The sequence below is a fragment of the Miniopterus natalensis genome, chromosome 2 (assembly GCF_054644295.1).
Source record: "Miniopterus natalensis isolate mMinNat1 chromosome 2, mMinNat1.hap1, whole genome shotgun sequence".
NCBI classification, from domain to species: domain Eukaryota; kingdom Metazoa; phylum Chordata; class Mammalia; order Chiroptera; family Miniopteridae; genus Miniopterus; species Miniopterus natalensis.
This window is the reverse complement of record NC_142082.1, coordinates 93,265,161-93,285,028: the sequence shown is the minus strand read 5'-3', so window position 1 is coordinate 93,285,028 and position 19,868 is coordinate 93,265,161. Positions and strand designations below refer to the sequence as shown.

The following is a 19,868-nucleotide window of genomic DNA, read 5'->3' as shown; positions in this document are numbered from 1 at the left end:
TTTATGATTTTATGTCTTACATTTAAGTCTTTTATCCATTTTGAATTTATTTTTGTGTATGCTCTAAGTTGGTGGTCTAGTTTCATTTTTTGCATGTACCTGTCCAATTTTCCCAACACAGTTTATTGAAGAGACTGTCCTTACTTCATTGTATGTTCTTGCCTCCTTTGTCAAATATTAATTGACCACAATGGCATGGGTCAATTTCTGGTTTCTCTGTTCTGTTCCACTGATCTATATGTCTGTTCTTGTGCCAGTACCAGGCTGTTTTGATTACAGTGGCTTTTTAGTATAACTTGATAGCTGGTATTGTGATCCCTCCAACTTTCTTCTTCTTTGTTCTTCAAGATTGCTGTGGCTATTCAGGGTGTTTTTTTGGTTTTATGTAAATTTTTGAGGGTTTGTTCTAGATCTGTGAAATATGCTGTTGGTATTTTAATAGGGATTGCATTGAATTTATAAATTGCTTTGGGTAGTATAGACATTTTAATGATGTTAATTCTTCCAATCCATGAACATGGTATATTTTTCCATTTGTTTATGTCTTCCTCTATTTCTTTTTTTAGTGTCGTATAGTTCCCCAAGTAAAGGTCTTTTACATCTTTGGTTAAGTCTCTTCCTAGATATCTTATTTTTTTAGTTGCAATGGTAAATGGGATTTTTTTTTTTCTAGTTTCTCTTTCTGAGAGTTCACTATTGGTGTATAAAAATGCCATCGATTTCTGTTAATTTTGTATCCTGCTACCTTGCTGAATTTATTTATTAAATCTAGTAGTTTTTTGGTGAAGTCTTTAGGGTTTTCTATGTACAATAACATGTCATCTGCAAATAATGACAGTTTTGTTTCCTCCTTTCCAATTTGGATGCCTTTTATGTTTTCTTCTTGTCTGATCACTGTGGCTAGGACTTCCAGTACTATGTTGAATAAGAGTGATGAAGGTTATTTTAAATGAAAAGCAGGATACGATTATACACACACACACACACACATATGTATATATAAAATGGTCTCTGTCCTACTCCATTTGGGATACTATAACAGAATACCATAGACTGGGTGACTTATAAATAACAGAAATTTATTTCTCACCATTTTCAAGGCTGGGAAGTGCAAGATCAAAGTACCAGCATATTCAGTGCCTGGTGAGGGTTCATAGAGGGCAGTCTTCTCACTGCATCCTCACATGACAAAAGGGACAAGGGAGTTCTCTGGAGCCTCTTTTATAAGGGCACTAATCTCATTAATGACAACTGGGCCCTCACAACCTAATCATTTCCCAAAGGCCCCCCACCTCCAAATACCATCAATTGGGAATTAAATTTTAAAATATGAATTTGGGGACAGGGGGCCACAAAAATTCAGTCTTCATTTAAAGGTAGAAAGAAAAAATACTGGAAGGAAATAGGAATATTAGCCATGGTTTTCTTTGGGTATTAGGATTATAAACAATTTTTATTCCTTTATGTTTTTATATTTTTCAAATTTTCTGAAATGAACATTTTATTTCTTTTAAAAAACAGTGGAGCCCTCGCAGGTGTGGCTGGGTTGGTTAGCGCATTCTCCATGCACCAAAATGTTTCTGGTTCAATTCCCAGTCAGAGCACATGCCTGGGTTGTGGGTTACATCCTGGTCAGGGAGCACATGGGAGACAGCCAGTCCATGTTTCTCTCTCACATGGATGTTTCCCTCTCTTACTCTCTCTTCTCCTCTCTCTAAAATTAATAAAACATATTTTTAAAAATAAAAAAACAGTGAAAATAGCTAAAGGTCAGTAAATGAGAGGTGAGAGACATTATCAGTGTTTTGGGACATCCCAGGAAGTTTTCACTAATATCCATTTGGGCCATACCCAGATGGCCTCATGCCTTCAGCTATCATGTCAAACATAAATGGTTCAGCTTTTCCACTGAGCTGAGGAGCCTTACACAAGCAAGTAACTTATTTTTTGTGCTCCTATGTTCTTAATTTATAAAACAGTGATGTGAAAATCTCACAGGTTGACAGAAGGATTAAGTGAAGTAAGCCATGAAAAAGTTCAGGTACATTGTCAGAGCTTAGTGAAAATGTTTCCTTTCCTTATTCTAGAACGGGAGCAAAGCACCTATGGATTTGTAGGTGGAACAGACATTGATACAAAGTGCTGTGATGAAGGAAGGACTCAGGCTTTGAGCAAGGGCCACCTCAGAGCCACAACCCTGATCTATCAGTTCAACTCCTCACATTAGTGACTATGGAAATGAGAAGAACACTAATTAATGAGGTAGATGATGACAAGATTGAGTAGATACCAGAAGAGACAAGTAAAAGCCCCTTCACATTCACTCATCAGCCAAAGGTCAGCCTCTTCTGTGTGTGCTGGCTGGAGTCAGTCTGCTTTTAACCACACAGCATCAGAGGGATATCATACTGAGGCCAATGATCCTTGAAGACAAAATAATCTCTAAGGCTTCTTTCTGCTCTGATTATAATGCTATAGTTATAGTAAGCAAATGATAGGAATTTATTCAAATCCATCCTATCTTCCATCTGACTTCTTTTAGTGCTTGCCAGATTTCCTTCAAGTTTCCTGGACAACCCAGGGGGGTTATCTGGAAGTGTGAAAAAAGCCACTCAGACTCTGGCAGCAAGAGCCTTTCTCAGAGTGAGGAGAGGGGTGAAGGTTTTGAGCCCTTAAGAAGCCTGTTGTAATTGCACCCTTCCTTCAGGCAGCCATGCACTAATTTCTATTTAGCAGAATTCCCCGACGCAAGGGGCCTCAGGATAGTGCTGGAATTTCCAACCCTTAAAATGTTACTCCTCGTTTTGAGGAAGGGGTTGGGGAGGGGAAGAAACGGAAAGAAACCCAGAGGAAGAGGGAGGGTTTGGTTTGGGTTTGGGTTTGAGGCTGAAGAACAGACATTCTGGAGGGTACCATCCAGGAACAGTACTTCTCTTGTGGCTCAGCAGATGCCCAGGAGAGAGTCCAGCATGTCATCACTTACCTGTTAACCTTCTCTGAACTGCTTTCCCCAGCCACAGCCAAGCCGGGCTCCTGGTTGCCATGGCAACCGTGACGAGCCAGCCGCGTGCCCAGCTGCACTGACTTCTCCAGCCCCAGCTGAGACTCGGCGCGGAGGATCGGCAGGAAGACACCCAGGCTCTAACTCCTTCCTCGCGGCCTCCACCGTGAACCTCCTGACCCTGAGAGAGAATTGCGGGGAAGGTACAAGGCGGTGAAAGGGCTGTGTTAGGGGAGGGGGAGTGTGCAGCGCTTCAGACGTGTGCAGCCATAGCAGCACCTGCACACTGAGGATCCACGGCCCCTGGGAGCCGGCGCTGATTGCGTGCCGAGGAGATGCCGTTAGTCCGTGAGTACCATTAAGTATCCCGTTGGGTGACCAAATCTCCTAAATGACAAGGTTATATGTCTTGATTGGTGCCTTTTTTTAAATGACATTTTTAAATTGTTTATGATTGGGAAGCATTTTCTTTTCCGACATCTTTGGGTTTCTTGGAATTATTATTTCGTCTCTCTTTAAATGCACTACTCCCATAACCACTGGGAGCTACCTCCCAGTCTGTGCCTCCATTACCGCGCAGCACCCGCCCCGTGCGGATGCGCTGCATCACAAATACACGCCCAAAGCCTACTCATCGTCCCAGCCACTGTCACTCAATTTGCCTTATATTCCTATCCCGCAATCAAAGAAACAACCTCCCCAGGCAAACCAGCGGCATGCCAGATGTCAGAGGAATGCGAGGAGGTCCTTGGCGAAGCCGCGTTTTTTCTGGCGAGCTCAAGGAAATGAGTCCAAGAGCTCAGAAGAAACAATTGCTACACCAGGACAGAGTCTCCTTCATCCAGTAGAGGGCGCGCGCTAGAGCACACCACGCGGTAAAATGCCCAGGACCAAGCAGGCACTTAAATAACGCGTGCGAGCAGAGGCTGCAATGCGCGCGGCGCAGGTGCTTCTCTCCTGGAGACCTTGAACAAAAGGATGGTTACGTTCAATCCCTCCTGGAAGCGAAGGGAAAGGCCAAATGACCTCTAGGGAACTGCATCTTGTTTTAAAATCAAATGATTATGTTTCCATGCAAAATACCTAGTGTCTAAAGCCCTCTCCTTGCCTGTCGACCCACTCCTCCACCCCCGACTTCGCCCCAAAAGCTTTCTTATTAGTGTAGCACTGTGATCAACTATTTAGAGTTTTCATTGTTATAAAGATTCCGTTTTCAAGAGAGGGGCAAAATCTGGCTAAAATGAAAGATAAATAGAAAGCTGAATGCTGGGCCCCTGCATTCTATTCATCAGTTCTAGACCCTGGCTGCCGGTTGGAAGACCTGAGGATCTTTAAAAAATGCGGATGTCTGAGTCTCATCCCCAGAGATTCTGACTTAATTGGTCTGGAATACAGCCTAAACATTGGGACTTTTTAAAGCTTTCAGGCGATTATAATGACCTAAATTTGTAATCCATTGTTCTAATCAATCAAGATAACATTTTTCCGGGTGAACTTGGTAACATCTTAGCCTCTCAAATAGATGACTACTGTAGGGCAGGGTGTATGAATGAATGCCTAGAAACTGCAAGCTAAGGGAGCTGGAAGCGATAGGGCTTCTCAAAGAGGCTTAGAGTGAATGTAATAGGTAATGTTTCAGAGCAGAGAGTGACCATCTCACTCAGAATAGGCCCCCTCACTAAATGAAATGTTCTGATTTATATTCCAGGGCAAAGGGAAAAGGAGGTGGGTGCCTTTGCAAGTGAGTAGGATGAAAGATGTGGCCCCCTGTAGATTATGGACTTCATATCTGCTAGTACTAACCAGAGTCCCATGTGTAAATCTCCCACCCACTGCAAGGAAAATGGATATGTAGAAGAGGAATGTTGTGGTCCCTCTAATGAAGGGAGAAGCAAAAAGATCAACTAAGAATTATAAAGCATTATCCTTCTTAGGCCTATAACCCTTTAAAATGGCTTGAACTCCACCTAAATTGGAGGGAAATCCTAAAATCTTAGTGTCTCTGAAAACTTAAGCACCAGAGTAAGCACCTTCCTACAAGTACTCTTACAGACTGAAGGACAAACCTGTGGTGAGAAGTTCTTCCAATGCCTGAATTCTAAAGTTATCTCATGAATATTCATAAGTGCTGTGAAGCTGGTGGGAGGTAGAAACTACACAGTAATTTGGAGTTTGAAATGCTTAAGGTGCTCAAGGAAATTAGGTAAGGTCTTAAAACTCTGGGGGTGAGAGTTAAAACTTGAAATTCACTAGAAAGTGTAAGCTAACAACCTGGAGCCAGAATTTTATATGCTACTGCACAGATAACATTCTGAAAAGACAAAAAACAGGGAAAGAAAACAGATTAGTGATTGCCAGGAGCTGGAGGTATGGGGGGAGGTTGACTACAAAGGGACACCAGGAAACTCTAAGGGATGATAGAACTGTTCTATAACTGCATATATTTGTTACAAGTCAGAACTGAACATTAAAGAGAGTAAATTTTATAATATATAAATTATACCTGAGTAAACCTGACTGGGAGAAAAAAATAACTGCATGGATAAACTCACAGTCCATAAGAAGAAATTCATTTACCTGAGGAAATGAATGCGCAAACACATAAACATGAGTTCATAATTGGCAGCAATCAAGGGTGGGAACCATAGCAACACTGATACTGTCTTCTTGCTAATGATTAGCAATTAAAAACACAATACTGTTTTAAATGCAATAAAATTGCATTGTTTACTGTGGGTTGCCTTGTAAATTGGTAAAATCTGAGGCAAATGCAACATGATAATACATAGGAAAAGCTATAAAAGTACTCTACCCAGGAATTTTTCCCAATAAAGTTACTTAATAAAACTTTTTAAAAATTCCAAATGCATGAAGTATATCCTCTATTGTGTTAGTTATAATAGAAAAAATAGAAATAGCTGAAATGTCCAACATTAGAGGAACAGTTTAAAATTTTATGGTTCTTGCCCTGTTGGTGTGATTTAGTTAGTTGAACGTCATCGCAGGAGGTTACCAGTTCCATGCCCGGTCAGGGCACATGGTTGGGTTGTGGGCTCCATCCCCAGTAGGGGGCTTGCAAGAGGCAGGCATGAGGCAGCCGATCAATTGATGATGTTTCCCTCTCATCAATGTCTCTATCTCTCTTTCCCTCTCCTTTCCTCTCTCTGAAATTTAAAAAAAAGGGGGGGAGGGCATTTAAAAAATAATAATAAAAATAAAGTCTTCTGGTTCATCAATACAATGGAATATTTTGCATTTATGTTAACATGCTAATATGTATAATTTCAAATTCCTTTTCTTTCTAACCCTCCACCTACCAACCCCTGGGGTGGTGAGGTACTCCTGAAAATCCCTGGTAAAGTGGGGAGAGGTGCTCTGCTTCTCTGCATGTGACAACTGGGACAAGGGAGAAAAGAGGCTCACTTCTTGGAATACTTTTTCTTTCTATCTCCCTCTTTTGAGGGACCACTCACATAACCATTCTCCATGAAGCTTTCCTTGTCTCGTAAATGGAAGCCTTCTCCATCTCATAAGCTAGCACTTTCCACCCGGCAAAGATACTTTTCTATCCAAGTCTCACTCTCCCAGCTGTATTTTCTGCTCCTTGGGGTCAGACCCTATGTCTAATTGATCTTCGAATGCTCTCAGCACCCAAAGTACCTTGTTTATCACAGACACCCATGATGAATGAATCAGAAACAATCAGAGGTTGAAATCAAACAGAAGTTTAATGATCTCAAATAGGAGCAAAGAGGATTTGGGATCCTATATATGCCCTTGCCAGGCACCAAAGGAAGATTTGAGATCTTTTCCTTCCTTTTAATAAGGCTGATCCACTTGGATGTGTTCTCTTAAATTTAAAATTGCCGATTTGTATGCCAGTGGTATCAAGCTTGTTAATTTCATTCTGAGGTTTTATCAGGGCACCTATCATTATTCCACTTCCTGAATGTGCAGTATCGTATGTGCTCTCCCCTTTTCTCTTTCACAATTGAAAACAGAGCTGTGTAAAATAAGTTATTTTCAAATATAACCCAATTGGGCTGTACATGATCTTTGCCTCATGCAATATTGAAGCTGATATTTTTATTTTTAGAGCACTGTATCTGAGCAGCAGAAGAAGGTAGGATTGGAAAGACAGATAGCTTCTTTCCCCCTTCACTGCAAAAGGAACCGATCACAAGGGTAAGTTTGTTTTAGTTCTGCAGAAGTGTAGCATTCAGCTGTGTCATGTCACTAGTGGGCGGAGACCTAGGCCCGTGTTCACAGAAGCAAAGTCTTGCAGAACAGAGACATACATATATTTCTATATATGTTATGCTGATATATGTATATATTTATACATTTTATTGTTTGGTAAATTTTTCTCAGGTGTGGCTGCATATGAAGATATAAGTCCAGAAAAACCCTGTTGACAAAACTTGATTTGTTTCCCAGAGACTTTAAGAACTTGGTCTGAGTTGGACTGGAGAAGAGTCTGCTTACAAGTTATGTTAGTACTTGAGGAAGCTCTGTTTTAATAAGACTACAATGTAATTCTAGATTTTTTTTTCTAGTGACTTTGGTCACTGAAATTTCTTCCACAAACTCCCATCTTGGTTTTGCTTGCTTGTATTTAGATAGAATTTCTGGCTACTACAGAATGTACATACCAATGAATTTGGGGGAACATCTCTCAATTTTTTTTGCCAGTAGCTCCCAGAACTACTTGCATCCTACCCATTTCCAGTCCAAAGATGGGTTGTCATGAATCCCAACTAAATCACACTGAGAATGGGGAGGGGTAAATTCTTTGATGGGAAATTAAGCAGGCTACTGACGGCTGGAGAAGAGATCCCATGAAGGCAATCACAAAACAAAGATAAAGCCAAGGGACAGGAAAGACAGGCAGCAGCTGAGAGTAATACTGACTGGATTAGCCACTCAATATGGAAGATTCCCTGCCAGCTCAGGCCACCTTGGACTTGTCTACATCAGATAATTGGGTAGTGTTGAAGAAATGCAATTGATTTTAATAGTAGCCAGCATTAAATATAACTCAGGTGATTGATATCCTTTTATAGATGAAAAACATTCTGTGTGTGGATTTGTTACCCATATCAAAGTTATAGTATATAAATTATGTGTTGTCTGAGCCATCTGTTCCACTACCTTTTTTTATTGGTTCAGGTGAAATGACACTGAGTTTGTCTGGTCATTGATCATTTGAGCAGATTCTACCCTGATTTCTGTATCATTTTTCAGGGATTTGGGAAAAGAGTGTTTGGGAGGGAAAAAGGGGAGACATTTATTTTGTCATTTAATTCCAGCGCACTTGGAAGAAAACATACCTAGTTATTACCTAGATAGGTAAAAATACACTATAATAATTAAAACAACAAGGTGTTTTTCATCTGTCAAATTAACAAGGATTACAAAAGAAGAGAAATGCCCAGGATTGCTAAGGGTTCAGAGAAATAGCCCCATCATACATTGCTGGTGGAGTATAAGTGGTATAAACTTCCTGAAAGACAATTTGGCAATATATATGAGACATTTTAAAATGTGCATGCCCTTTGATCAAGCAAGTCTATTTCTAGAAATATTAGGAAATAATAATATATATATACAGTATAAATATTTATATATATGGACAATCCTTGAAGTTACATATAATAATGTAAAACTGGAAATAACCTTAATGACTAAAAATACAATCTTGTTTAAATAACTTAAGGTATAGCCATATGATGCAGCCATTTTAAATCATGTTTTAGAATAATATACTATATTGGCATGGAAAAATTCCTAGTCTATTATTAAGGAGAAAGTAGATTGAAAAGCAGTTTGATCAAATTTTGTTAAAAATGTAGATAAAGAAAAAAGATACATACACATACACAAAGAAAATAAAGGAAAAAATACATCAAAATAGTAACAGTGATATTCTGGGAAGGGTAACAGGTAATTTTTATTTTTATTTTTGTATTTTTTTCTATTAAAAATTTTTTTTAACAATGAACATGTATTACTTTTGAAACCAGGATGTTTTTCTTAAAAAATAAGAACATACCACAATTCTTCTAATAGCCAAATTATGGATTGACATTATTTTCTCTACTGTTTAGTACATGTTCAGTTATTTCGGGGTACCTTCCATCTCTCCACCATTCTCTCCAAAACACACACCCATCTTCCCCACCCCTGCTCTCTCTCAGACCTCAGCCCAGTGCTCCTTCTCCTACTCTAGGGTATGTGGCATTCCAACATGAACTTGTCTGTTTACCTGGGGATGGAATCCTGTCCCACACCTTCTGCGGGGCTCAGGTCAGTCCATTCTTCACCAAGTGGATCTGATGTTTATATCGCCCTCATCCACTTAGTAAGTACAGGCTGTGCATGTGATCCATCAGGATAACCACACACAACTTGAGAGTTCTTTGCTCATAGTAGGTACCCAATAAATGTTTGAATGCATAAATAAAGCACTCAAATAAGAAGGGACATTTTAGAGCTCTCTGGGGATAAGGAGAGAAGAGAGCCATGGGAGTAGAAAATGAACTGGATTGACTAGGGCTGGGCCAGCCAAAGAGCAACTCAGAAATACTGGTTTCAGAATTACCATGCTCAGGCTCCTTAATCAATATTAAAAGCTTACTGGCTCCCACACTTCTTATTTTGCTAGTGTGTCCACGGCTGTGTGGATTTCAAAAGTTTTTAAAGAATGAAGTCATTAGTCCAGCTTTTATTTCAGAGCTATGTTATAACTGTCAGTAAAGCTGTATATTTTACTAAACAGCAAGTTGGAAACTTACCGGAATTGGTGGGCAGCATCGCTGCACATAGAAGTCTCTTTCTCTTAGGCATGGAGCTGATTCTATCTCCAGGCACTCTAGGCAGCAAGCACAGTTTTTGTTGCTCTTTGCTATTGAATTTGCCAGATGCGTCAAAGGCCTAGCCTCATTGACAGAATATAAACAATACACCAGTAAAAAGAAATACACAGTGCTTCTCGCTCTACAGAAGCCTTCCTTGACTAGCGTTCTGCCCACTGTAAGCACTTGTACCACACTCCCTGGATTCCAGGGTGTGGGTTTTACTATGTTGTATTTGTTCCCTTATTTCTATCATTGTTCTCTTGTTACGTAGAAAAGGCTGTGCTCTCTAAGGGAGCAGGGATTTCAGTGGGAAAAATGTGCAACCTGGAAAACCAGGCTCCATCATTCACCAGCCTTGTTACCTTAGCCAACTGGTCAGCCATTCTGAGCTGTAGCTCTCTTCCTTGCCTGTAAACAAGCTGCTCCTAACCTTTATCACATGATTATTTTGAAGCTGAAATGATATTATATGTATAGAAATAAATGTAAAACATGTTGTAAGCATATGACTTTATCTTTTGTATGGAATGCAGTAGGTTATTAAGATATAGGAGATAGTATTGCATTGTGGGGTTATAAAGGTAGGTGCACTTGAGCAAATCAGCTTCTCTATGCCTCATTTTATTTCCATAAATGGGAAGAATAATAACATTTCACAGAGTTGATATGGTAAAATGAAATAATACATGCAAAGCACTTCCAAACAGTCCCTAGCAAATAGTATGCATTTAATAAATGTAAGCTGCTGTTGTAAATGAATGAGAGAGGAAATATGTCAATAAAAATTGCATACTGGGGCAGAAAATCAGGGTTATGGGGACACAGAGTAGAAATGGGAGCTCTGTAAACTAGCAGCTTCTGTTAATCAATCTGGGAAGGCATCATGGAGGAACTGGACTTTCCAGAGCTCTCTGAATAATAGAAGATTAGTTGTCTGTCTGGGAGTAGAAACTATATCCAAACACCTGAGGAAATTGGGAAGAAGGCTGAGTGGGTATAGGGTGACCAGATGATGGGAGGTTGAAAAGTCCTGAAAAAATAAGCTTGCTAGCCAAAATGTAGGCCTGACTACCTGTGTAAAGCTCTAAAATAGAGCAGACTAGGCCTCCAAAGGGGATTTTCAAAGTCTTAAATTTGACAAGTATGACTGAAAGCATATTTGGCTATGCATTGTTGAGTGGCCTTCTACAGACTTCAGATAGAGAGGAGCACTTTAGCAACTCTAATGAGGACTAACCAGCCAGATTTGTTGCTAAAGGCAGGGATTCTGGACAGTTCAATAGGCAAATGAATATTAATTGAAGTTTTGTCTAATTATGTGGAGGAAGAGAGAAGGAAGGGAAATAGGTGACTCTTGGGACAGTAGAAAATATGAGATATTCAGGGGTGGGCGGGCTCTCCACATATAAGAAAGAATAAGAAGAACGAGTTTTTCCTATGAGAACAACAAACTAGTCCCCTTTAAGCGCATCCTCTCTTCTCCTCATCTGGCAGGTTTTGATATGCCTACAGCGTTTTTCCATTGGCCATTTTGTGTGTCTCCTGGTCTCCTTCCAAGATTCCCAACCAATCCACTGCTCTCTCTGGTGCCAGGGCCGGGCTTTGAGGAATGTACCATATGGACCGTGAGGGGGGGGTAGAGAAAGGGAAAGCTGGACGACAGCATATTTCTTTACCTTTTGCCTATAACCGTGGGATTCTGGTACTGTTGGAGCCCGTAGGTAGCAAAAGAGTCCCGGAGGTTGGGAACCACGTGGCACTTTCCGAGGTGCCCTTAGATCTGTCACCCCCGAGGCTGGGGTCCTGTGGTCGGGCTGGAGGGCTGCAGCCCCCTCCCTTCCATGTGCCCGCCCTGCGGGCGGCAGCGCTGCTGCCTCGGCTGCCCGCTTGGTGCTTTGGCCCGTGCCGCAGGCTGTGGGGCTGCGGGGCTGCGGGGCTGCGGGGCTGCGGGACTCGGACTGCGGGACTGCGGCCAGGGCCGGCCAAAGGACGCCGGCGCCAGGTGAACACAGCAGCATGAGGCAGAGGTGAGGAGCAGACTGCACCCCCTTTCCGCGGATGCCCGTGGGCGGTTTGGGGCAGGAGACCACAGCCACCCGCCCTGCGGCCGAAGCCCGCCACCCGGGCAGCCCGAGGGCGCGGGGCTCGCTGTTGGGCTGGCGCCTCCCTCTGGCGGCCCTTCCAGCCCTTCTCTGGCCGGGACCGGCCTCCTGGTCCCTGTCCTTGACCCCAGGAGTTGGGTGCCGCGCAGGCGCGCGGGCCCTGAGTCCCTGGGAGGTTTCAGCGCCTTGTGGAAGTGGGAGCGGGGACTTGGGTGGAGGTTCTGGGAGGCATTTGGAGCGAGGGTCTGGAGGCTGGAGTGGGTGGGGCCTGCCCACTGCCCACTGCCGGCGTGTCGCTGGCCTTCCCCGGAGCTGGGGACCGGCCTCTCCTCTGCCGCCTGGGCCGGGTGGATCACGGCCTCCAGGGATAAGTCTGTCCTGAGAGCCTTGATCTTCAGGCCTGGCGGGGGCTGAGTAGGCTGTTAAGGTCTGTGTGGCAGGTGGCCAGGAGAGGTCCCTCAAGTTATTTTTCCTTTTATTTTCTTATGATAGTGATGGACAGAGTGAGACGATGGCAGCCACATGCATCACTTATCTGTGAGCCTCCCCGCCCCCCCCTTCCCTAACTACCTCACGAGATCTCGTTGTTGGAGGTCTGCGTGGCACACTGGAAATTCCTACTTTACAAATCACCTCAAGGGGCTCTGTACCCAGATCAGAGGTTCACCGGGTGTTAGCAGGAAGTGGATGCAGTGGCAGCCAGAGCTGTGGGGTTCCGGGAGGATGGTAAGCTAGTCATTGCAGTTGTTTGTTGGGCCCTCAGGCAAGACCTCTTACCTCATCCTATCCAAGGCCATGGACTGGCTCTATATCTTGGCTGATTTTCCTCCACAATCATAATTCAGGGAAAACGTTTCCACCAATACAAACCACATTTATGTTCTTTTAATGTTGGTGTTTAACGCAGATGTCAATTATGGTTTGCCTGAAGTGGGTTAATGCAGAGGAGTGGAGGTGAATTGTAAATAGTGTCTTTTTTTTAAGACGTCATGTTTTTCTTTTTTAGTGGGATGTGGATGAACAGAATCGCATTTAAATATCAGAATACCAATGTGTATTTGGTCCTATCTAATAGTTTGTGACATAGACAATCATTTAGGATGGCAGCTTGTATCCCAGGGGTGAGAATGAGTTGGGTTTTATAGTGAGAAAGACTTCTTTCTTGGAATCGTTGCTGCTAGCAAGAAGGCTTCACCCACTCATTACCTGGCCATACATATGCCAGTTCATTGTTGTGGTTGCCTTCTTCTGTGAGCACATCTGTAAAGGGCCTTTAAAAGGATCTTATAAATTCCATATTTGATTGTCAGATATGCTTGAGTCAGAAATCTGGCTCAGGTGGTTGTAGCCCTACACTGAATTCTTGTGCTCCAGGTTTAAAAAATTTTTTTAACTTTTTTGATAGCATATTAAATAGCATGAGTTAATTCCAGAATTTTAGCGAAAACATAGTTTGGGAGTTCCTATTGCAAAGTATCTTTAGGAACTTGAACTTGGTTCCTAGCCAAGACTCCTTTTTGTGTTCATAACACTAACCTTTGAAATGTCTAGGACTTGATTACCAGATTGTGATTTTTTTTTTTTCTCCTCCACCTGGTATAGTTCCCATTCAGTGAGGGCTGTTTTGTGGTATTTCTAAGAGTGGGAGAGAAAATGGGCTCTGGAGTACATAGTAGATGTTTAATAAATGTAAGTAATTTTTTTCTTTCCTCCCTGGACCCTTGTGGGTGATGAAGTTGGATGCAGTTTGCATGGTCCCTTCTTAAGTTAGGAAGATTAGCCCCTGTCAGTCTTCTTCCCACCCCAACCTCTAGCTCTCACACTGAAATTTTTATGATAGGTTAAAAATGAAACTCAAACTCTGGACTTAGAAGTAAAAATCAAACAAGGAAAGATTGAGCTCTTCTTCCTGGTTTACGTGTTGCATTTTTTTCAGAAAGGATGATACCCATTTAAGGACAAGAGGTCTTACACAACTCTGTACAGGAAGGTAAATGGTCAGAATTGACTCTTTCTTGGGTCTGTTGAGTAGCTTGTGGGTGAGGATTTTGGTGGTTGTTGCTTGGATATGTCCAAGTGGAACCATAAACCTTTCCTAATTTCTTCTGGCACTAGCATCTGAGAGGTCACCTGGGATGAGTAAGGCCTGACCAGCAGGTAGGGGTAGAGTCTTAGATTTATTTGATGGATTCTGCCTCTGACCTGGGCTTTGTGAGGAACAGCTGTTTACCTCCTGCTGCTCATAGCAGGCTCCTTGTGAACAGATTAAAAGGCCATCAAACCTAATGTTCTTGAAAGAGTAAGGAACATTACTGGTTTATTTACGTCTCATTATTCGACGTTACATTTTAATAATAATCATGCTCTGGATTTACTTACTGCTTTTCCTTTGAAGAAGTGGAAGCTTTTTTATCACCTGCTATCTCATTAATTCTTACTTGTGTAAGCTCACCAAAGTTTACTACAGTATATTATTCCCATCTTATAGATGAAGAAATGGTGGTGACATGATTTACTCTAAGTTGCAAGTGAGTTGATGCCTGAGCTGGACTTGAATTGGGTGTTCCTTCTTATATTACATTTCATTGATACTTTTATAGAAAAAAAAACCCTTTTTAAAAAAATCCTCATTTGACAGTATGTTTCTGTTGATTTTTTACAGAGAGAGGACGGAAGTGAGAGAGAGAGTGAGACAGAGAAACATCGATATTAGAGAGTAACATCAATAGGTTGCCTCTCCTACACAAACCTGACTGGGGATCGAACCTGCCACCTAGGTGTGTGCCCTCACTGGGAATCGAACCCTCAGCCTTGTGGTGTATGGGACAACGCTCCAACCAACTGAGCCACTAGCCAGGGCAAAACCCTCTTTTTTGGGAACCTGAAGGACCTAAAGATATCAGACCATTGTGTTTTCCTGATTACTAGAGAGCCAAGAATAGTTAACATTTATATTGATGCTTATGTGTGGGAGCCAGCGCTACGTACTATATGTACCTTGCCTCATTTATCCCTCACAACCATATGCAAGGTAGGACTCCTTATTGTTTCCAGGTGATGAACTAGGGTTTGATGAGAACCTGGGTCAAGCGAGTGATAGAAAGCAGGCTGGCAGTCAAATCTGGGCTGTCTGATTCTGAAGCATGTGCTCCTAATACCCATGTTTCATTGGTGACTGAAGAGCAGATGCAGAGTCCCTGGCGCTGTTGTGCTGCCTCCGTGGTGTGAGAGGCTGATTGTGTTGGGCTTTATTTTTCATGGAAGTAGAGTTTTCACACCCTGGACTTTTCTGGTATCAGAAGCATTCCTCTAGCCAGGTGGAGGCTCATTACTTTAGAAAAAAATATTCAGAGTTGAAAAAAAATCTATATTTGGAGTGTTAAGTATTTAATAAGATCAGATAGGAAGAATAGGGGCAGAGAGAATCGAGGTGGTTTGTGGACAGAGGACATTCGTGATGTTTTAACCCAGAGGATATATATTTAGATCCCAGGCTTTTTAATAAGCTGTGGATTGAAATTGTAAACCTGGAGACATGGCACTTGGGCTAAAATCTGTGCAGTAAATGAGTAAAATCTGTGCAGTTTCTACTTTATGTGGCAGTTTCCTTTTTGGTCTTTAGCTTCACAAAATTGTGGGAATGGTAGAGATATTTGAAAATTTGTCTAAACTCTTTGTGGACTTCCCCTTCCTTCCAGACCCCTTTTCTGTCACCTTTAGTTCCACTTTTAGAATTCAACTCTAACTCTGCAGTTGGATGGGGTGGTGGAGGATGTCAGGCTCTGAGGTGCTCGGGACACACCAGTGGACAGAACAGCACCACTGCCTGCTCTATACGGCTCACCTGTATGTGACTTGCTGTTTTTTCTTTTCTTTTTTTAATGTTTTTCAAATTCTTTAATGTACATTTTTAAATTGAAGAAATTTTAAATCATTATTTTGATATATTTCACAATCATATTTTGTTGTAGGTATAAATGCACACTGAGGGTACATTGTAATGCCAATGCTGGGATCATGTACTGCTACACATAATATCTTCAGTTCTTTTCAGAGTTTGGATTAATAACATCCTGGGACAGGAAAAAGATCCACATAAAACTGATTCCATCCAACAGAGTATGCTACTTCATAATTGTGCTCCAGGAAACCGATTCTCTAAAATATCTCTATTTGTTAATTTGTCAACCTGATATTTAGCCTCAGATGTATTTATTTATCTACCTATTTATTTTGTGGTTTTGATTTTCTTTCTTCTTTTTTAAATATTACATATGCCCCTTTTTCTCCCCAATGACCCATTCCACCTCATCCCACCTCCCTCCCCAGTCCGTCTCCACACCATTGTCTGTATCCTTGGGTTGTGCATATATGGGTATAAATCCTTTGGTTAATCTCTCCCCCTCCACCCACCCGCCCTCCCCTATCCCTCTGACATTCGTCAGTCTGATCCATGCTTCCATGTCACTTTATCAATTCTGTTCATCAGTTTATTAAGTTCTTTAGATTCCACATATAAGTGAAATCATGTGATGTTTGTCTTTCTTTGCCCGGCTTGTTTCGCTTAGCATAATATTCTCCAGGTCCTTTCATACTGTCCCAAATGGTACGAGATCCTTCTTTACAGCTGCATAGTATTCCATGGTATAAATGTCCCAGAGCTCTTTTACCCACTCACCTACTGATGGGCACTTGGGCTGTTTCCAGATCTTAGCTTTGTAAATTGCGCTGCTATGAACATAGGGTGCATATGTTCTTTCTGATTAATGTTTCAGGATTCTTAGGATGTATTCCTAGAAATGGGATCACTGGGTCAAAAGGCAGCTCCATTTTTAACTTTTTGAGGAACCTCCATACTGTTTTCCATAGTGGCTGCACCAGTCTGCATTCCCACCAGCAGTGTACTAGGGTTCCCTTTTCTCTACATCCTTGCCAGCACATGTCATTTGTTGATTTGTTGATGGTAGCCATTCTGATAGGTGTGAAGTGATACCTCATTGTGGTTTTAATTTGCATCTCTCTGATCATTAGTGACATTGAGCATTTTCTCATATGTCTCTTGGCCATCTGTATGTCCTCTTCGGAGAAGTGTTTATTCAGGTCCTTTGCCCATTTTTAAATGAGATTGTTTGTCTTCCTCTTGCTGAGTAGTATGAGTTCTTTGTACACTTTGGAAATTAGCCCCTTATCAGATACATCCTTGGCAAACACATTTTCCCGGACCATGGGATTCCTTTGTATTTTGAGGCTGTTTTCTTTTGCTGTGCAGAAGCTTTTTAGTGTGATGTAGTCCCATATGTTTATTTTTCTTTTGTTTCTCTTTCTCTAGGAGATGTATCAGTGAAAATTCCACTACGTGGGATGTCTGTGACTTTACTGCCTTTGTTTTCTTCCAGGATTTTTATAGTTTCATGACTTACATTTAAGTCTTTTATCCATTTTGAGTTTATTTTTGTGTATGGTGAAAGTTAGTGGTCTAGTTTCATTTTTTTGCATGCACCTGTCCAATTTTCCCAGCACCACTTATTGAAGAGACTGTCTTTACTCCATTGTATGCTCTTGCCTCCTTTGTCAAATATTAACTGACCATAATGGTTTGGGTCTACTTCTGGGGTCTCTGTTGTGTTCCATTGGTCTATATGTCTGTTGTTGTACCAATACCAGGCCGTTTTGATTACAGTGGCTTTGCAGTACAGTTTGATATCGGGTAAAGTGATTGCTCCCACTCTGTTCTTTTTTCTCAAGATGGCCGCTGACTTGCTGTTTTCTTTTTATGGGCTTTAGTTGTCTTTAGGTATAAAGGCTTATCGTTATCATTATCAAGAAACTGGAGAGGAAAGACAGGAAAACTATCCCCCCAAGCCCTGCAATTCATTGACTTTTTGTCATAGGCAAGTCAGTTTCACAGAGGAAAGAAAGTTGCCATAACAGAAAAAATAAATAAATAAGTGGTAATAATCAGATTAATTAGGGGAAAAGAAGAAGTGGAACTGTTGGACTGTACCTTGGTGAAAGGTGGATGAGGAAGGGTGGTAGCTTCTGTTAAGTAGTAAGTTCTTTGGTAAGTACAGCCACGTGCCCTGTATCCCTCTGCAGTGCCTACTTTGTCTGTCAAGGAGAAGGAAGGAGCAAACATGTTTTGGTGTGTAAATGAAAGCCAGGAAAGGAGTCTTTCTATTTAGATTGGTTTACATAGGTTTAATTAGGGACATGGACATGTGTCAGTTTGTTTTCAAAATAGGTAGGCTTGTCTCTAAACCGTACTTGCAGAAGAAAAATCAATCTGCCTTTTAGCATTTTAAACGCCTTTAGATAAGTGGTTCCTGTGGACAATAATAGTAATAGCTGTAATTTACTGAGTGTTACTGTGTACCAGACACTGTGCTGAGTGCTTTATATGCACACATCATTTCTAGTCTTCGGGTAGGTTTAATCACTCCTGTTTTACAATAGAACTATTCCAGAGAGTAACAGGTCCATAAACCCAGTAAGCTGCAGAAACTGGATGACTCCAAGTCCTGTGTGTTTAATTACCTCGCTAAAAAGGTGAAGTGCAAAGGGAGTGAAAGGAAGAGGAAATGGGGAAGAAATAGTATCGGACAGGGAAAAGGAATTTGTGAGATGGCAACTTGAATAAGACCCCAAGATTTACTGCATCCGATGTGCCCAGCCTTAGTGTGCAGAGTGGGGACAGAGAAGCCATGGGCCTCAATCACCCTCAGGGAGCCAGGGAACATAAGAGCTTTAGGTTACACACTGGGAATTTCTTTCAGCACATTTATTGAGCAACTACTGTATATACATATAAGGCAAGTGTCAGATAATAAGATGATGTTCACTTACGAGAAGTCACCACGGTTCTATGGGAGGCAGACACAAATGCAGAAAACCATAGTGTTGTGAAAAGTGACTTAATTGGCCAGGGAGCCCTGAACATGAAGTGGTAAAAAAATTTTTACTGCCCTGGCCAGTGTGGCTCAGTTGGTTGAGAGTTGTCCCATACAACAAAAGGTCACTGGTTTGATTCCCAGCCAGTCAGGGCACATGCCCAGGTTATGGGTTTGAGCCCTGGTAGGGGTGTGTGCTAGAGGCAACCAACTGATGTTTCTCTCTTACACTGATGTTTCTCCCTCTCTCTAAAATCAATAAAAACATATTTTTTTTAAAAAAAGAAAATGTATACTAACTGGTAAAATAGCTCTTTCTTGATTAGGTTTTGTTAATTTTACAAACATAAGATTGAGAGTTCCTAGAATTTACCTACCCCCTGTGGCTATTGTTTCTGGAATGTTTGTGTTTTTGCAAACAGCGTCACTTTGAGGACCAGCTCTATATTTTGGTTACAGGAAAGGCTTGGACCACTGCACCTTCTTGTAGGCTGCCCTTAGGCCCATCGTCACTGTGGATATGTTGGGTTTGGCAGATTGTCTTTGCAGTCACTGCTTGCCTGGAGGTACCAGTGCTTCAGTGGATTGACAACCCTTGCTAGAGGAGCCTGCTGTCTAGGTGTGTCCTTTTGCTGGTGTTTCAGCAGGGATGGGAGCAATCCTGATGCTTTGGGAATTAGAGGTGACCATGTTACCTCCAAGACTCTTTTCTCTACAACCACAATACTCTGCCTGCAGGGACCTTGGAACCCAGGGGTAGCCTTAGAGTGGTGTCTGCCAGGCCTCCCACTTCTCCATCTTCCTTAAGTATCTCTTTGTCATGTGACATATTTAGAAGCTGATATTTGTGGGGAAAAGCCTAATGGGATTCTTATTGATGGATATAGTCAGGTACAGTTTTTTGCTTGTATTTTAATCTCTTATAAGACCTTTGGGTCACTTTGATCAGGTCTATTCGAATAGAAATTACTTCTATCTCCTAGAAATGAGTTAAGCAACTTCTGACAATTGCTCTGCAAAT

At 41.7% G+C, this 19,868-nt stretch overlaps 1 protein-coding gene across 6 annotated transcripts in view; it reads left to right on the top strand.

Annotated features, from left to right (window-relative positions):
* The first annotated feature begins 11,792 nt into the window (after positions 1-11,792).
* MICAL3 (microtubule associated monooxygenase, calponin and LIM domain containing 3) overlaps positions 11,793-19,868 on the top strand; it is a 233,196-nt gene continuing 225,120 nt past the window's right edge. For all 6 annotated transcript variants that reach the window (XM_087814402.1, XM_087814401.1, XM_087814400.1 and 3 more), the window contains exon 1: positions 11,793-11,885. The gene's annotated coding sequence lies outside the window, so the exon portion shown is untranslated. The remainder of the gene's footprint in view (positions 11,886-19,868) is intronic.